General features: G+C 37.5%; 1 protein-coding gene and 1 long non-coding RNA gene across 7 annotated transcripts in view; one reads left to right on the forward strand and one right to left on the reverse strand.

Annotated features, from left to right (window-relative positions):
• LOC105076156 (uncharacterized) overlaps window positions 1-1,075 on the reverse strand; it is a 119,961-nt gene extending 118,886 nt beyond the window's left edge. For all 3 annotated transcript variants that reach the window (XR_012510626.1, XR_006728146.2, XR_835982.3), the window contains exon 1: window positions 870-1,075. This is a non-coding gene — a long non-coding RNA (uncharacterized LOC105076156). The remainder of the gene's footprint in view (window positions 1-869) is intronic.
• The window catches only part of SCAF11 (SR-related CTD associated factor 11), a 57,514-nt gene continuing 38,562 nt past the window's right edge, over window positions 299-19,250 (forward strand). For 2 of the 4 annotated variants that reach the window (XM_074374990.1, XM_074374991.1), the window contains exon 1: window positions 299-565. The gene's annotated coding sequence lies outside the window, so the exon portion shown is untranslated. Of the gene's footprint in view, window positions 566-17,343; window positions 17,398-19,250 lie in introns of all 4 variants that reach the window. The other 2 variants (XM_074374989.1, XM_074374988.1) reach the window with 2 other exon arrangements.

Consider the following 19,250-nt stretch of genomic DNA (forward strand, 5'->3'; position numbering starts at 1 on the left):
GCAGCCCGCGCCCCTCGCTGGCATTCTCCCTCCCGCTCCCAGGCCGCGTGACCGTGACTCCGCCCGCCAGGTTCCTCTGTTTCAAGCGGTGGTTTGCCAGCGCCCCCCTGCGGTCCGGTTGAGCGCTGCGACCTGGCACGCAGGGCCAAAGCGAGCGAGCCGGGAAAGTGCGGCGGCTCCCGCCGCCGCCCGCGTCACCGTAGCGCGCCGACCTGTGGCGGCGCGGCGGAGCGGAGAGGAGAGGAGCGGAGCGGGAGGGAGGGGGAAGGAGACGCGCGGGGCGGGGAGGGGGGAGGGAGGGAGGAGGCCAGACAAGGCGGGGGGAGGGGGAGCAGCGGTGGCGCAAGCCGCGCGGAGCAGCGCAGCCCGGGTCCGCTCCCTACTCCGCCGCCGCCACCCGCCCCAGCCAGCGGAGCCGGCGCCCCAGCGGCCCCCGGAGCACCTCAAAGCCGACGCGGGAGTCCATGTTGGGGAACTTGGCGGCGGCGTGACGGGGACCTAGGGACCTGCAGTGGGGCCGCCGCCGCCGCCGCCGCCGGAGCAAGCGCCTCGACCTCGGCCTGAGGTAAACACGGGCCGACCCGGGGGTGGACGGGCGCAGGCAGCTGTCGAGGCGGGCCGGGGGTCACGGGCTGGCGCAGAGCGGAGGAGCGGGCCCGGGGCGACGCGAGGGCGGACAAAGTTTCGGAATCCCGCGCGGCCCAGGCGGCGTCCTGCGCTCGGAGGAAAGTTGGAGCTGCCTCTCGAGGCGGGGGAAGCCGCGGCGGCGAGGGCCCCCCTTCCCACTCGCCACCCCCGGGGGGAGGCCCCGCTCCGGTCGCCGCCGCCCGGCTGTCGGCACCCCGTCCCATTTCCTCCTTGTGGCCTACCCGCCTCCTCCGGCCGAGCCTGTCCCTGCCCGGCTGTCCTGGGGGAGTGGGTCGAGGCGTGAGTCTCCGCGACCGATTCGTACATCCCCTCCCCGCGGTGGAAACGTGTCCTGCTGGGCTTCCGGGCGCTCCCGACCCCCGCGGCCGCTTTACTTGGGAGACTTTGCTTTTGTCAACAGCGTCCGAGCCCGCTCATGAAACCAAACTTTACTGCGCCGTGACCTCTCCGAGTGCGCGACCGGGGGAGAGCCGGCGCTCCGGGGTATCCGCCTTACCCCATCCCCTGAATTTCAAATTCTTCTCCCACCGCCAGTTTTCAAATCGGTTTCCTGGGCTGACAACAAAAGGGCCAGGAGATCTCAATTTAGCTCCAGCAGTCGCCCCTGCTCAGACACTAGGAATCTTGAACCATTAAAGACATGTCTTACAGATGGCTGGCGGTCTTGCTACCCCCCCCACCCCCCGCCCTTTGAAAGATTGTTCTAAAAGTAAGCGCCTCATTTAGAGTAGTTGATTCAAACATTCAGATTGGAATGTGGAACTTTAACATACCCTCAAAGTGTTTTCTGTATCCTTAAAGTGTTACTGTGACATACAGTGTCTCCGAGTTGAGCATTTTTCATTCATTTTGAATTACACTTTAACGTCTTTATCATACTACCAGTGAATTAAGGTTTTTAGGCAAAACTGAACCATAAGTTTTTAATATAATGCTTTGGCCAGTAGATGCTGTTCTTAAATTTTCCCAATTTGGGAAATTCACTGAATATTGGAAAAGGAACGTTTAATAGATGTATTTTATCATTTTAAAAGAAAAACTAATTCATACATATGACCACTTACCTCAGTAGCAGAATATTGAAGTACATTTTTTTTGAAGTATAGTCTTAAATAACTGATGGTTTTTGTGTTTTACTGTATTAAACTTTTTATATGTAATGAAGTCTCTTTCCAGACCATTGCTTTCTGTTTCCTGTTTCTTTGGCAGTTGGCTTAATCGTCTCACTTTTTTACTGTTGGCTAAGAGCTGCAGTAAAAAAAATTGTGGGACTTTTGTTTTTGCTGTTGTTTTAACTTACTGGGCAGAAGAAATGAAAATTTGAAATTGTCTTTGGGTTTTTTTTTTGGTTTTGTTGTTTTATACTATTCTATCAAGATAATCTGAATTTATTTTATATTTTGTTTATGCAATATGAAGGGTTTTTTTTTTTTTTTTTAATTAGCGTGTCTTCTTGTAACAGCACTTTTTTGCTCTAACTTTTGGTGCTTGCAAGTATACTAATGATTCAGTTTTACATTCGGATAGTGACCTTTTTGCCTGAGAATTTGAGTATATCTTAAGATTTTGGTGGGGTAAGATGTGGATGTTTCCTTACTTTAAGTGCACACCTGCTATAAAGAGATTCTTCAGTATGTTAAGGGGGCAGAAAACTGTGGAAGAAAATGGAAAATTGTTCCTAAATGTGCTGCCTGAAACATGTCATGGAGACATTTTTAAGGGGAATTTCTTTGTATGCCTTTATGTGGGAATCGGTCCACAGTTTAAGATTGAAACTCTTCAGGGGTCACTTAGCTTCTGCATAATCCTTTGGACACTAACCAATGCTTAGGCAGCTTTCTTGAAAAGTTGTGCTGTTAATCAGCAGAGATAAGATGGGTCAATACTCTAGTTACATGGTGTTGATTCATCATCAATAGCATCTTTTAGTAATAAGACAGCACAGTATTATCCATTTATATACCTAATACTGAACTTTTAAAAAAAAAAGATACATCAGTGAGAAATAGTTGTAAAATCTAAGTAAAGAGAGTGGCAGGCATAAAAGTAAGGGAGTCAGCCCTAGAATAATTTAAACTGTAACTTCCTTTTAGCAAGCTCTGCCATCATTTACTGTTGTCTTTTAGTGATGTAAATTAGGTCTTGACTTACCTTGCCCAGTGAAATAAAAATTCTTAATTATATTCCCTGTCCCAAAGAATAAGTTAATAGCTTTTCACCTTATCTTGCATCTGAGTGGTGGTAACTGTTCATAGCACTGAGTAGAGCGCAGAGTTAAAATACGCTGTATCATTTTATTGCTGTTCCCAAGACTCATCTTTGCATTGTTGTGGTCCTCTCTTCTCTCTTTTTAAAGTTGTAACTTTGTAATTCCTAGTACTTAAACACATTAAAGTTCAGTGTAAAAATGTGAAAACAGCGCCATCATCTCTCACTTACAAAATAGCTCCCTAAAAAGTCTCACTATGACCTTTGTTCACCTATGTCTTTAACATTCACCAGCCAGAGTGATCCTGATAAAGTATGCCTGATCATGTCACTTCTCTTCTCAAATGGCTTCCCTTCTCAGTTATGGTAAAGTCCGTAGTCCTTATTATGGTCTACCAGGCATTTAGTGTTTTGAATCTCTTCTCCTCTGTCTTCATTACCTCACTCTTAACTCACTCCTCTGCTCTGCTACTGAGGTTTTCTCTGACTACTCTGTGTAAGATAGGCCCTCCTTCCATATTTCTTTGCCCTTTTAAGCCAGATTTTTCTCTATAGCACGTACCACTTTCCACGATACTGTATAATTTACTAACTTAAGTTTATTGTATTTTTTCTTCACTTTAATGCAATTTCTGTGAGAACAGGGTTTGTCAATTTGGGTCCCTGTTTCTGTTCCCAAACACAGAACAATGGTACCAAATAAGGACCAAGGTACTTTGGATTATGACATAGTGGGATTGAAAAAGCTTTGGGGCTTTCAGGTGGAGATGTCTATAGGCAATTAGGTATATGGTTCTAAAATCCAGAGGAGAGGTATGGGCTGGAAAAAGAAAAATGGAGTCACTTATATAGGTAATTGAAACTTTAGGTGGAATTGCTTAGGAAAGGGAATATAACCTGGAAAAAAGAAATGCTAAAATGGAATCACAGTGGCCTCTAACATTAAAAAAAAAGGTTTGTTGGAGGCATATGAGCTCCCAAAGAATACTGAGAAGGTTGTAAAAGTAGGAGCTGAGTGTGGTATTTCAGAAATCAAAGGAAAGAGTATTTCAAGGGGAGAGTAGCTAATAGGGTCAGGTGTTGATAAAAGTTGAATAAGGTGAGAGTGAAAATGTAACAACATGGAGCTCATTGGCCTTTTGAACAAGCAGGGTAGTAAGCTCATTTTCAAACTGATGCTTCTATAATTGCTTATCCAGATTTAAAAGTACTGAGACCAAAGATTAAGAAATTATCCACTCACATTACAGGAGAGACCTAATGTTTATCAAATATTTACTATATGCCAAATATTCTATTCTGTTCTAGACATTTTGCATGAATTTTCATTTGATCTTTTCAGCAGCTTTGCAGGGTTGGATGTATTAATCCATTTTACGAGAAAGGACTTTGAGGCTCTGGAGAAGTTAAGAAGTCAAATGACTTGCTAAAGGGCACTTGCTAAGAATTTATATACCCAAGTCCATCTGACTCTTTGGCCTTCAGTTTGTCTTTTACAATATCTGTTGGTCTCCCAAATTCTGCATCAGTGTTGTCTAGTAGTAGACCTTCCTGTGATGATGAAGATAGTGGCTGTTGAACACTTGAAATATGGTCAGTGTGATGGAGGAACAGAATAGTGGTTACTGTATTGGACAGTGCAGTTACAGACCAAAAGAATCCCATAAATAATAAAGCAGAGTCATAAGAAGAGGTGGAAGCACATATTCATCATTTGAAAGGAGTACTGTTTTGCTTATATGCTAATTTTAGATACTGTAAATGAATATTGTAGGTAATTTTCTTCTTTTTTCTTTTTTTTCCTTACAATCTCAGACTTTCAGAAAAGTTCCAGTGCAATGCAAAGAACTCCCCCCCCCCCCACCTCCCCGAACCATTTGGGAATAAGTTGCAGGTGCATTCTCATCATCCCAAACAGGGACAAGGACTTTCTGTTATGTAAACAACATTAGAACTGGAAATTGAAATAGCTTTATCACTGCCATCTAACCCCTAAACCTCATCCAAATTTTGCTAGTTTTCACAGTAATTTCCTTTTTAGCAAAGTGATCCAGTTCAGAATTCTGTGTTGCATTCGTTTAATTATAATGTCTTTTTAAACTCCTTCAACCTAGAACACTTCCTCAATCTTTTATTGACTTTCATGACCTCGACACTTTAAAAGATTATAGGTTAGTTTTGTTGTAAAATGTCTCTCGATCTGGATTTTTTCCTGATATTTCCTTGTGGTTGGATTCAGATGGTGCATTTTTTGGTAGGAGTATCACAGTGTGATGGTGTGCTCTCACTGCATCCTGTCAGATGGCATAGAGTTTCTTTTTGTCCCGTTACTGGTGATGGGCACTTTGATCACTTAATTAAGGTGATCCTAAGCTTCTTTACTGTAAAGTTTTTTTTTGTTTGTTTGTTTTGGGGTTTTGGGTTTTTTGTTTGTTTGTTTGTTTTACTTCTTGATAATTAATAAGTGCTTTGTGGGGAAGTATTTTGAGAATATATTTAGCCCACTCCTTATTAAACTTGCTATTTGTTGATTGTCAAATTGTCCCAGCTTTGGCCACTGAAGGCCTCTTCAAGCTACTTTCTGTATTCTTTTGACTTGATTTGATCACTTCCTTACTTTTTGACACAAGAAAATGTTCCAGGCTCACCTTAAACTTTCCTTGCCACAGCCTTGGAATCAGCCATTTCTCCAAGGAGTGACTTCTTTTAGTGGAGGAATGTATTTAGAAAACAAGATTTGAGCACTGTATTTATATCTATATATAGAAAACCATGAGTTGGTACCAGTTTCTCCAATTTCAATACACAGTGTTTGTTTTTGTTTTCTCCTTTTCCAAATGTATAACTCTTCTCTTATAAGGAGTAACCTAGCTCCCATTATCTTTAGTGTATTTTCTTATATGATCAATCCCCAGTATGTAGCCAGTTTCCCGCTGCTACTCCTCTTCTGTCCCTTGTGTTGCATAACATTTTCACTCTGCTTCGGCTCTGACACCTTGTGCCAGGATGTGTTCCTTACTCCAGGCTTCTCATATACCTCATGCTGAGGATCCTGCCATTCTGCTTGAGTTCCAGTACCTCACTCTGGGCTCCCTCACCATCCTTCATATGCACACCTTGCTCACGCACTTGGGCTCCAACACATCCAGGCAGAACAGCAGACATTTTTTTTTTAAAGGTTATACTTACTTGTGTCTACAAAAGATTATTACACCCAAATATTTTAGTGAAAATTAGTGATCAGATACATTCCCACCTTGTTATTTAACCCTCTTGAGAATCTCACATCTCTATTAGTGATAAGACTAATCTTCCTCCTTAGTTTTCCTTTTACCCTGGAGTTCTCAGATGTACTTTTAGTGGAGTCTTTTTCATGTAATTTTAACAGTAAGATGAAGATCAGTTCAGTTTTTTTTGTACGTAGGCTTTGGAGTCAATCAGACCTGGCTTTGAATGCTGATTGTCCCATATACTGATTGTCACCTTTTCTAGGTGTCCCAGTTTCCTCACCTATTTTAATTTTCAAGTAATACTTATTTAAGTCCAGCAGTCCAAGTTAGCTGGTAATAGCAGCTAACTCTATCTTTCATACCCTTAGTTAGCTATGTTTAGTGAGTGATTTTCAAGCCTTGTTAGCAGTGTTCTAGTATTCAGTTTTGGTGTTGTTTTAATTTTTAGAATGTACTGTGGTATGGTATTTTGAGGATGAAATATGCAAAGGTGGGCCAGCGTATGTAGCTCATTGCTTGATATAAAGTAGGCATTCTCTCTGCCTGTAATCCTGTGCTCCAGGTTTGTTGATATCTGTGTCCATTAGGTCTGGGGATGAAACATGGCCTTTGCTCTTGGGGAGCTTAGTCCTGATCAGGCCTTTATTGCTCCCCAGTGTTGTTTCTGTTTTTTTCCTAGCTTGTTTTCCGTAACTTCCTCACTTTCCCCGCTTTCTGCTACTGCATTATCTCCAAAACTCCCAATTTAAACATTTCAGAAACTACTCTCAAAATAGATGAGTGGGAGAGAGGTGGACTTTTCCTCAGTGATTCTCTACTTTTTACAAAACACAATTTAAGCCTTACCTTGGACTTTAACTTTATGTTTCTTTATATTCTGGCCCATAATTATGTCTTTGCCCTTATCTCCTGTCCTAAATGAATTCTTTCTTAGTCCTGAAAAGTGACATGTACCTCACGGTTGGCACTTAGCATATGCTATTTTGTTGTTCATCTTTTGTATCCTATTTTTCCAGCTCTACTTTTTACACCAGGAAGGAGTATAATATCTTGATCTGTCTTTGTATTCCAATGCCAGGCCCAGTATCCTAACCACAATAGTATTTCAGCAGCTTAAAGTAAACAAAAACAGAAATATAAACATTAAAGACAGCAGCCACAGCAACACTGCTTTGAAAATTCTCTGGGGTCAGTGAAACAGCTTACAAATTATGTGCGATGTGTTAACCTAAATATACTTGTAACGCTAGTTTGTATGCCTGGATGGCATGTCAAGAAAATTGTTCCTTTAAACTGCTGTTCTAACGGGGAATAAAATATTAATAACTTAAAAATTTTGTAAGCTATCATTCACCCAAAAACCTTCAGATAGCACAGCCTTAATGAATTAGGCCACACAGTTACTTAGACATCAACATGAGTAATATGAGGAAATGCATGAAACAGAAAATATCTTTATTGTTTCGAAACCGCTACGGAACTAGATCAAACTGAAACTGACCATGAAGCAGAAATAAATTCAAACATTTAAAAGAAGTTTATAATACATTTCATATTAATACAGTCACTCCAAGTTTCTTTGATTATTATTTGCATGACATTTTTTCCTTACTTTTATTTTTACCTATCTATGTCTTTCTATTTAAAGTGAGTTTCTCATCTACTCTAAACAGAAAAGAAGCAGGATGCTGCAAAAATGAGAAACTCATAACTGGAAAGGTGATAACTACCATGAATTACAAATAGAATAAACACAAAATTGTAAAAGAAGACATCTAAATCATTAAGAGTGGAAGAGGGAAGCAAGGAAAGCCACTGTGGAGAACAGTGTGGAGATTCCTCAAGAGACTAGGAACAGACTTACCATATGACCCAGGAATCCCGCTCCTAGGCATATATCCAGAAGGAACCCTACTTCAAAATGACACCTGCACCCCAGTGTTCATAGCAGCACTATTTACAATAGCCAAGACATGGAAACAGCCTAAATGTCCATCAACAGATGACTGGATAAAGAAGATGTGGTATATTTATACAATGGAATACTATTCAGCCACAAAAACTGACAACATCACGCCATTTGCAGCAACATGGATGTTCCTAGAGAATGTCATTCTAAGTGAAGTAAGCCAGAAAGAGAAACAAAAATACCATATGAGATCACTCATAGGTGGAATCTATAAATAAATAAATAAATAAATAAATAAATAAATAAATAAATAAATAAATAAATAAATAACACAAAACAGAAACAGACTCATAGGCATAGAACACAAACTTGTGGTTGCCAGGGGGGAGGGGGGTGGGAAGGGACAGACTGGGATTTTAAAATGTAGAATAGATAAACAAGATTATACTGTATAGCACAGGGAAATATAGGGAAATATATACAAGATCTTGTGGTAGCTCACAGCGAAAAAAAAGTGACAATGAATATATGTATGTTCATGTATAACTGAAAAATTGTGCTCTACACTGGAATTTGACACAACATTGTGAAATGACTATTACTCAATAAAAAATGTTAAAAAAATAAAAATAAAGTGAGTTTCTCGAAGGCAGCATGTAAGTTAGTCTTTTTTAAAAATCCAATTTGACAATCTTTTAATTGGTATGTGTAGATTATTTGCATTTAATATAATTATTGGTATGATATGCTCCTTTATTTCCCATTTACTGCCTTTTTTGGATTGTGTGAATGTATTATAGTATTCTACTTTAAATATCTATTGCCTTTTTTTGGCTATATCTCTGCATATTATTTTTAGTGATTGCTTTAGGTCTGCTCTTGACAACTTGAAAGCATGCAGTAAGTGTAAGATATATAGATTTCAAAGACTTACTACCACAAAAAGAATGTAAAATGTCTCATTTAATAAATTTTTTATTGATTTCATGTTGAAATGTTAATATTTGAATTTACAGGGTTAATAAAATATATTAAAGTGGCTTTATTTGTTTTAACTGTTAAAATATGGCTATTAAAAAGTTTAAATTTGCATATATAGCTCACATTATGTTTCTATTAGACACTGTTGCTCTGGGGATTATGATATGTATGCCAAAAGATTCACAGTCTACCTAGAATTAATATTTACCACTTGAAGTAAATGTCGAAGCCCTGCAATTCCCCCAGTGACCTTTATCTTATAGTTGTCACATGTATTACACATACACACGCAGTGAAAACCCCATCAGACAATTGATTGCTTTCAGTAATCATGCATCTTTTATTAAAGGACTTAGGAGAAAAAAAATAGTTTCCTATATTCCTAAATATTTATTATTATTTTTGTTGTTTTTCTTTGTTAATGAAATTTCAAGTTTCGTATCATTTCTCTTCATTCTGAAGAACTTGCTTTAGCCTGTCTTTTAAAGTAGCCCTGCTGGTGATAAATTCTCTTTGTTTCTCTTAACTGAAATGTCTTTTCATTTCTGATGAATTTCTTCACTGGAGATAGAATTCTGGGTTAACAATTTTTTTCTAAAGATGTCCTGCCATCCTCTTGGATTCCATTATTTCTGGTGAGAAGTTTACAGTAATTTGAATCATTTGTTCTACCTGTGTGTTGTATATCTCTTACCTACTTTAAAATTTTTTTCCTTTATCTTTGCTTTTCTGCAATTGATTATGATTTGTCTGGGTATGTTTATCTTTCTTTTGAGTTAATCCTATTTGAGGTACACTGAACTTTGTGAATTTTTAAATTTGTGCCTTTCACCAAGTTAGGGAGGTTTTTGGACATTATTTCTTGAAATATTTTTTTCTGTACCAATCTCTTTCTCCTTTTCCTGGACATGAACAGAACTTTGAATGTTGTTCTTAGGACCCTGAGACCCTTCATTTTCTTCCAGGCTTTTATTTCTCTGTTCTTCAAATTAGATCATTTCTATTGATGTATCTTCACATTCACGGACTTACTCCTTTGCATTTCCATTCTGTTGTTGAGACCTTATTTCAGGCATTGAATTATTCTGTTCTAAAATTTCTGTTTTCTTTCTTTCTTTCTTTCTTTCTTTCTTTCTTTCTTTCTTTCTTTCTTTCTTTCTTTCTTTCTTTCTTTCTTTCTTCCTTCCTTCCTTCCTTCCTTCCTTCCTTCCTTCCTTCCTTCCTTCCTTCCTTTCTTTTATTTCTTTCTTTTATTTCTTTAGTTACTCTTTATCTGCTAAGAACCTCCTTCTTCTCATTCATTTCAGAATTGTTACTTTTTTTTCCCATGCAGCATAGCTTATTTATATAGTTAGTTTAAAACCATGCCTGACAAATGTGCTGAGTAAATATTACCTATAGTTGTTAAACATATACATAAATCATTCATTCAGAGCTGTTTATTGGACACTCATTTGAAGGCATGGTGCTGGATCCTGAAATATAGTAAAGCAGGTAACAGCTTAACAGTTTTGAAGTCACTTGAGTCATTAAGAGTGTTACCAGTTCTTGTTGTTTGAATATTTTTACTATCTAGTGACTTGAGTTAGTATTTGTTTTATTTTCTGGCAAAGGGCAAATGAGTTCCAATCCTCCTGCTTACCACTGGCTTGTGACCTTGGACAAGTTCCTTAACTTCACTGTATGTAAAATGAAGATATCTTCGTCACAAAATACTGTTAAGAGTTAAATGAGATAACTTACAATATATCAGAAAGTAATAGCTAGAAACAGTGTGAAAGGCATACCCAAAAGTCCAGTTTTAGGGACATTTGAAGCATTTGAAATAAGATTACATTTAGGAGAAAATTCCTGTATTTGCCTGTGCCTGATGCTAGTATGGAGGAGTGGGAGATTTTTGCTTTTTTTAAAAATAAGATTTCATAGTACGTAATAACATATTTCTAGGTTAGAATAGTAGTGTATCATAGGAGTAGGGTTGTGAAATGCTTCTTTATATGTGAAAAAGTCATTTGAGAACGCATTGATTATATACTTATGTAGCATCATAAAGTTGTATTTATCTCAGAGATAGCTGCCTGGGATGAATGTAATAAATTCAGATGATAGTTATAGCTAGAGTAAAGAGAGAGTGGATGTCCTGTGTACTACACAAAGCAGTTCCCAACCCCACCCCCCCATATTAGTTTTGCTATAACAACTTGTACCAGAATGGAAATGACGTTTCTTGAGGAACCGGTCAAGGAATGACATTTAGCATCTGTACAAAAAAGAGACTAATTTCTAGAGTTGAAATTATAATAATATAAGGTTTTCAAAAATCTTTTTAACCAGAACAGAGCAGTGTTTCAGAAGCAGTGTTTGAACACTGCCCTTTTTCCCCCTACTGCTATAGATGAAATCCATTTCCATTCCTTTATAACAAGCATTTGTGTGTGGTAATTTATTGTCAGTAATTTCTCTTCTTTAATTCTTAGGATTTGTTTGTTTATTTGCAAATGTTTTTTGTGCTTTATGTAATTTTCCCATCTCCTTTTTTGGGAGATAGTTAGACAGGGATTACCATTTCAATTCAGGAGACTCTCTGAGCAAGATTAAGGGTTAAATTAAAGAAATAGTTTACAGTTTTCCTGTTTTGGATTAGAAGAAAAGTATAAAAAGACACTAGTTCTTTGCTTCCATACTTCTTTCCAGGACCCCTTTTCCTCTTGGTTATTCTGCTCGCCAGATATGAGGGTACATTGTTATTGATCCCAAGGGCTCCTATAGTCCTTTTGGGAGGTTTGTTGTGAGGTGAATCTCTTAACACCTCACTGTTCTTTTTCCTTTTTTGTCTCTAATAAGCATGAGGCCTAATCTTCTAAATGTAAATTCTGCTTTTCAAGATTTGTAATTCTTGCCTCCAACAGACCTGTGATACATGTTGAGGGATGACTGATGGAAAGAAATAAAAAATGTAAAGAGCTTTAGTCATTTAAATTAGTAATGTAAATGAGGATGAGGAAATGGGAGTGAGAATCTCAAGGACAAATGAAGATTACATAATCACCTCCTCCTTCTGTTCCCTCCTTCATACCTTAAGCAGAGGTGGGATTTATTAGAGAAGAATTGCATAAATATATATTGAAATATTGGAGGACATATAATATGCTACTGTTCTACTGTTTCATTTAGAGAAAATAGTGAAAGCTTGTATATATTATGATAGCATTCCAAACGCTTTATGGTTAAGCTATCCAGGCACTTAGAAGGCACTCACTTTTCTTTTTTTTAATACACATTGCATTGTAGGTATATTCTTCTCATAGAGTGGACAACTATCATGTAAGAGTGTAACTCAGCTGGGAGCCAATTGTAATTCCTATCTTCCCCCATACAATGAAAGATCTGCTAGCTCTGTCCCATCACTAGGGTCTTGGAATTGATCTGTTTCTACAACTCTGTCTTAGGATTTAGTGGGGTTGGGAAGTTGTGTCTCTTGCTTTTTAATCTCTGTGTCTCCCCACTCAATAGATATGTGTTGTCTGTCATGCTTTCCAGTGCTATAGAAGTGCAGGAACCCTCAGATACCTCTCAAGCCAAATGTGGCGATGTAATTTGGGTGGTCTTTATGTGTTGGTGATAAAGATCCATTGGAAAGACTGAGTATGAAATTGTCAGTGAAAGACTCTCTTTGTTGAAAAAGCTAATTTATATTCTAGCCTGAAATCGCTCTCACATGTTTTACTTTTAAAAACATTTTAACACTTAGTAACATATTGTAAAATTGACCTTTTTTGGATATGTAGTTCTGTGAATTTTAATACACATATAGATTTGTTTCAGCACCACCAGAGTCAAGATTCAGAATGGCTCTATCACACTCAGAAAACTCCCTTGTGCTATCTTTATAGTGAAACCTTCCCCTAACCCAGGCAGCCACTGATAATGGTTCTTTGTCACTACAGTTTTGACCTTTTGAGAACGTCATATTGAATGCAGTTAGGTAGTATGTAATCTTCTGAGACTAGCTTCTTTCACTCAATATATTGCCTTTAAGATTCACCTAAGTTGTTGAGTGCAACACCAGTTTATTTCATTTTGTGACTGAGTAGTATTCCATAGTATGGATGAATATACCATAGTTTATTTACTTTGATGAAATCAGTTTGTTTTTTCTTGTACCGTCTTTGTCTGGTTTTGGTATCAGGGTAATAATGCTAGACTTATAAAATGAATTGATGAAATGAAATGAAATGAATAATCTTCCAAACTCTGAAAGATTAAGCACTGAGTAAAATTCACTAGGAAAATTGTCTGGGTCTGGAGATTTCTATTTTGGAAGACTTTTAACTACAAATTCATCATATTCAGATTTTTCCTTTGTAATTTTCAGCAATTTGACTGTGATGTGTCCAGGTATGAATTTCACTGGAATTCTCCTGTTTGGATTTGTGAGTTCCTTGAATATAGGGGTTTATGTCTTTCATTAAATTTGGGAAGTTTCCAGCCATTATTTCTTCTTGTCTCCTTTTCCTTTCCTTTCTTTTTTTTCCCCCACTGCACTCATTTTCCTCTCCTTGAGTTCTTGACATGGACATTAAGGCTTTGCACAGTTCCTGAGGCACTAATGATTCTTTTCCCCAATGTTTTTCTCTCTGCTGTTTGGATTGGGTAATTTTTAAAATTTTCTTAATTTTTTTAATTAAGCATATGTGATTTACAATGTTATGTTAGTTTCTGGTATACAGCAAAGTGATTTGGTTGTATATGTATATATATTCTTTTTCATATTTTTGAGTATAGATTATTACAGGATACTGAATATAGTTCCCTGTGCTATACAAGAGGACCATGTTGTTTATCTGTTTTATGTATAGTCATTTGTATCTGCTCATCCCAAACTCCTGATTTATCCCCTACTCCCTTTCCCCTTTGGTAGCCATAAGTTTGTTTTCTATGCCTGTGAGTCTGTTTCTGTTTTGTAAATTCATTTGTATCATACTTTAGATTCCACGTATAAGTGATACCATGTAATATTTGTCTTTCTCTTTCTGGCTTGCTTCACTTAGTATGACAATCTCCAGGTCCATCTATGTTGCTGCAGATGGCTTTATTTCATTCTTTTTTATGGCTGAGTGGTATTATGTTGTACATATATACCACATAGTTTTGATTCAGTCATCTGTTGATGGACATTTAGGTTGCTTCCATGTCTTGGCTATTGTAAATAATGCTGCTATGAACATTGGGGTGCATGTATCTTTAAATAGTTTTCTTCAGATATATACCCAGGAATGGGATTGCTGGATCATATGGCAAGTCTATTTTTACTTTTTTTAAGGAACCTCTATACTGTTTTCCATAGTGGCTGCACCAATTTACATTCCAGATTGGGTAATTTCTATTGATACATCTTCAAGAATTTCCATTCTGCTATTGAGTCTGTCTAGTGTATTTTCTATTTCAGTTACTGCATTTTTCAGTTCTAAAATTTCCATTTGGCCACTCTTTATAGCTTCTCTTTCTTTGCTCTGATTTTCTAGCTTTCCATTTGTTTCAAGAGTATTTATTTGCTTTTACTTGTTGAAACATTTTTATACCTGCTTTATTTAAATCATTGTCAGGCAATTCACCCAGTGTTCTAATATCTGTGTCATCTTGTTGGTTTATGTTGATTGTCTTTTCCCATTAGCATTTGAGATTTTCCAGTTCTCTCTATGCCAAGTAATTTTGGATTGTGTTTTGGACATTTTGAACAACTTACAGGTTACTGTGTCAAGCTCTTTCATCTTTATTATGTCCATGGTATTCTCTAGGTCCCTGGGGGTCCCTTTTCTGTTTTCTAGCTAGAAAGCTCAGTCTTTGTTTATTCCACTGTAGTATGTACTTTCCACAATTGCATCTGGAGCCAAGTGACAGGAAGACAGGAGAAAAAAATCAATGAGATTAGCCCACAGTTTCTTCAGTCCATGAGGATGATCCCTTTCCCTCCGAGTATTAGGCTTCTGCTGGCCTGCTGCTGCCACTGTTGCAGCCATCCCTGCCCCAGGGTTCCCTGGCAACTGGGGCACGGGGAATGAAGAGCAGTAAGGAAAATAGAAGTTTCCCTCACCTGAGTTGTAAGGAGACCTTTCCCCACTGCCTGGGCAGAGCTAGAGGGCTTTCCCTAGAATTCTCTCTCTCTCTCTCTTTCAAATGTCAAGCTTCATCAGGCCCAGGCTGGGGACAGAACTGAATGGGAAAAAATTGTAACTCACTACCAGATTACATACCAGATCCTGGGCTCTTCCCTAATCTACCTGTTATTATTTACCTTTTAATTTTCAGTTAGCTGTTCACTTATTCTGTCTAGGTTTTATAGTTTCATTCAGTGAGATTAACAAGGTAGAATGTGCTTATTCCATTTTACGCAGAACAGAAACTCCTCAGTTTCACTTATTATCTGTTTTAGAATGTAATGACAGCTTGAATCTCTTTTGTATTTTAAACATGGTGTGTATATCCTGTCATTTTTTTCCAACATATATGTGATCTTGCTGTGTATAACAGTGCAAGCCCTGTTGAGATGATGCTTCATTAAACGTAGAAGGAAATAGGAACATTAATTTTTCTTTTAGATTAAAGCATTGTTTTCATGAACTCTAATTTTCCAAAATTATATTACATTTGAAAAACTGTTTTCCTGTTTTCAATTTAATCTGTTTTCTGCCTGAGGATTTCTGGCTTGCTTTTCACTTAGGAAATGTTTTGGGGTTTATTCATGTTAACCTTTTTAAAATGACTTATTTCAATAATTAGGTTATTGGTATGAGATAACATTTCATATTAGTGGACTCTTTTGGCACTCACTTGTTGCAGACACTGTGCAAGAGTTTTGGAGATGTTCTGAAGTATATATTCACTTCCTGGATATACTTTCAATCTTAGAAGATTGAAAGTCTTCTAAGTTTTATATCCATTTCAGTTTTACTGTTGGTTGGTATTTATAAAGTTGGGGTGAAATTGAAACCATTGGCAGAAATGAAAATTTTGTTGCTGTTCCTATAAATAGATATTCTTATTTGTTGTTTCTCCATTGAATTTCTTTCTGATTAAGACTTCTGTTTTTAACATAAGAAATATGATACTGAAAAATTTGTAACTATTGTGGTTACGAATATAGAGAAAAATAGGTGCACTGATGGGACAAACATTTTATTTATTAAAGACCTATAAGTTATTTTTTTGTAATTCATGGTGTTCAGTTAGATATTAATATACTCAAGTAATTGTGTGAAAATGTACTATTTTATAAAATTCAAGGAAAGAGAAAAGGTACTTCTTTTTACCTCTTTGTTCAAATATTGTCTGAAAAGCTTTTTCTGAGGATGTACCTTTATTGTGTGGGGTCAGGCACAGTGTATCTTTTATGTTTGCTTAATGGTCATTTCTATATAGGAAGTGTAAAATGGCCAGGAAATCTACTTACGTGTGTGCTCTTATTTGCATGTATCCTTCCTTTGTTTTGAAAATCAAAATCCTCACTATCATGTTAAAATTCACAATTCCATTTCTGAGTCCTTTAAAGATGGAAATGCAATAATGGTACAGAATAGTTAGGGGGCACAGTTAGAAAAATACATTTTAAATCCTTCGGTCTCAGTTGGGAAGCCTTTTTTTACGAAGGCGTATGCTGCAAGGACTTGCTGATCGTGGTGTGCATTTACAACACCACATGCTTACCTCCGTCACAGCACCTGCTGTCCTCTGTTGTAGTTGTTGGTTTTTGTTTTCCTCAGGTGCATCAGTGCTTAAGGCCTAGTGGTGCCTCAAAAATAGGGAGCACTGACTAAACGTTTAACTTAACTAACTGGCTGTAGACATGGGGAGTCTGGTGTGGAGCCTGTTGAAAAAAAGAGAAAAGCGGTTACTGATTAAGAATACTTAAGATACAGAGTTCAGAAAGTAATTTAAATACTAGTAGTTGTTGAGTTTCTGGGCTGTTTAAATATCTTCTTGTATATCTTTTTCTAAATTGCCTTCTTAGGTAATAAGACTAATCTATTTATTTGTTGGGGTTCATATTTTTCTAATTCTCCATTGCTTTATTTTCAGTTGTTTTCTTCCTGTGTGCTGAAATGTGATTTCTTGTGCTTCTCTCTCACTGAACAAGATGTTTTCATTATTGTTTGCTTTCAGAACCTGTGTGTGTCTTCATATTTGCAGGTATACAGTCACTCTGTCAAAGTGTCTTATATTCTAAATAAATCACACACACCTTGGAGGGTCCTCTGTGATAAATAGTTCTCTATACTTTACTATTCTCATTTTTTCTAAACTTAAGTAAGAGAGCAGCTGGGTGAGAGTGAAGTGAGATAGGACTAATTTTCATAATTCCCTCTCCAGAATAGTTTGATGGCAAACCGATTACTTGACTGCTCAACCTGAAGAATCTTAAGGGTAAGAAGCCTTGTGAATATTTGTATACGTATTAAAAACTTTAATGACACTTTTAAGTACCACCTAGGAAATTGTGGTTGTAGCGTTCCTTAAACATGACCTCTTGTTTTTGCTAGAGTTGCCATATGTTATGTATACCATGTAGTGTTTTTATCTATACAAAGTAGAAAATATACCTATATAAAGTAGAAAATAAGATGCAAAAATCCTAGGGCTGTTTTCTTTTTGAGTCCTAGATTTTGTATCTTGCGTCAACATTTTTATTTCCAGATAAACAGGAATCTTGATGAATTTTATCAGTATAGAATAAAGAACTTATTTATTCTTGTATAAGATCTACTTGAACTGTTTGACAATTTAAATTTTGTAAACTATTCATACTGTTTTTTCTATATGTGATTATTCTTTGAAATACAGGAGTTTTAAAATTTTGTTTTTTTAATAATGAAAATCTATGAGTAATGAGAGTCATACAGATTTATTAATCTTGAATCCTGTGATATACCTGGAATCCATTTAGGGTGGGGAGGTATTCATGTGTGTGTGCACACGCGCACCCACGCTGATTGTTGAGTACTTCTCTGTGCTAGTCTGGGTGCTGAAAACTTTAAGTGGATTATGTAGTTATTTAATCCTTATAATGACTGAAATGGTTACCACTACTCCATTTTATAGATGGGGAAACAAGCTTGAAGAATTTGTCACATGACTAGTTAAGTGGCCAACTAGTGATATTTGAACCCAGTTCTTTTCTAAAACCTGTGCTAAAGGGATCTTCCTGTCTATACTAAAGAGTGTTAGAATTAAAGTTCCAGCACCAAACATACCAGTGAAGGCTATTCTAAACAAAAACTTGTCGAAATAATTCATTTGCTGCAAAGTCTGCTTACAAAGTCTGATAAAATTGTTACATTGTGGAAATCAGGAAGGAAAAAAATTTTTGCGAGCATTCTGAATGAGATTTAAAAAATTAGCAGTGACACAGAAGCAGGAGTCAGTTGATTATGTAGCAAAGAAACTGGAAGGGAAATAACCATCAAGCTGAAGGAGTTAATTGCCTTAACCTCACTCTGAAGTGCAAATATCCATGATCGTTTAAGCCAGATTGATAAAATAAATGTAGATAAATCAACAAAATCACATAGCCTTCAGGGGAATTTTAAGGAAACTCCAGGACAGCATTGCAGAACCATTGACTCAGCTATCTAGTAAGTAGCTGTCGTGCCATAGTACAGGTTGAATACAAATGTACATGGATGCCTATACTTAAGAAAGCTTGAGGGGCTCTCTGCAGTGAGAGACTGAGCCACATATCCAAAATAGGCAGGCAGTCTTCTATGGTCTTTAATAAGATTGACAAGCTTTTTCTGAAAAAGGCCAGATTGTAATTATCAAAGGGCTTTGCGAAGTATATGATTTTTGTGGTAATTATCCAGCTTTGCCACTGTAGTGCAAAAGCAGCCATAGAGGAATGACCATGGCTGTTCCTCAACAAAACTTTATTTACAGAAACACTCAGCCAGTTTTTCGACCACTGGCCTATAATAGTGGAGAGTGTCCCTCTCTAGACATCAATAGGAAGTAGCCTTGTCTGTGGTTTCTCCTGGGGAAAATGAAAATTACATTCTTAGAGGGAGTATCAGATTTTTGAGCAGTTAATTGGTAGGCATTTAATGATTTTATTTAAGACGGGGATTGGGATGGAAGATCCTGCATTCATAGTAATGGTAAACATTTGAATACTTGTTATTGCTAGACAGTCATAAACACATTTTCCTGATACCAGTGCCCAAGTCATGAATCACTGAAGTACACCAAAGTACCCTATTAAATGCTCTCTCTTTTTTAAATTG

This window comes from Camelus bactrianus, chromosome 12 (genome assembly GCF_048773025.1).
Source record: "Camelus bactrianus isolate YW-2024 breed Bactrian camel chromosome 12, ASM4877302v1, whole genome shotgun sequence".
NCBI lineage: Eukaryota > Metazoa > Chordata > Mammalia > Artiodactyla > Camelidae > Camelus > Camelus bactrianus.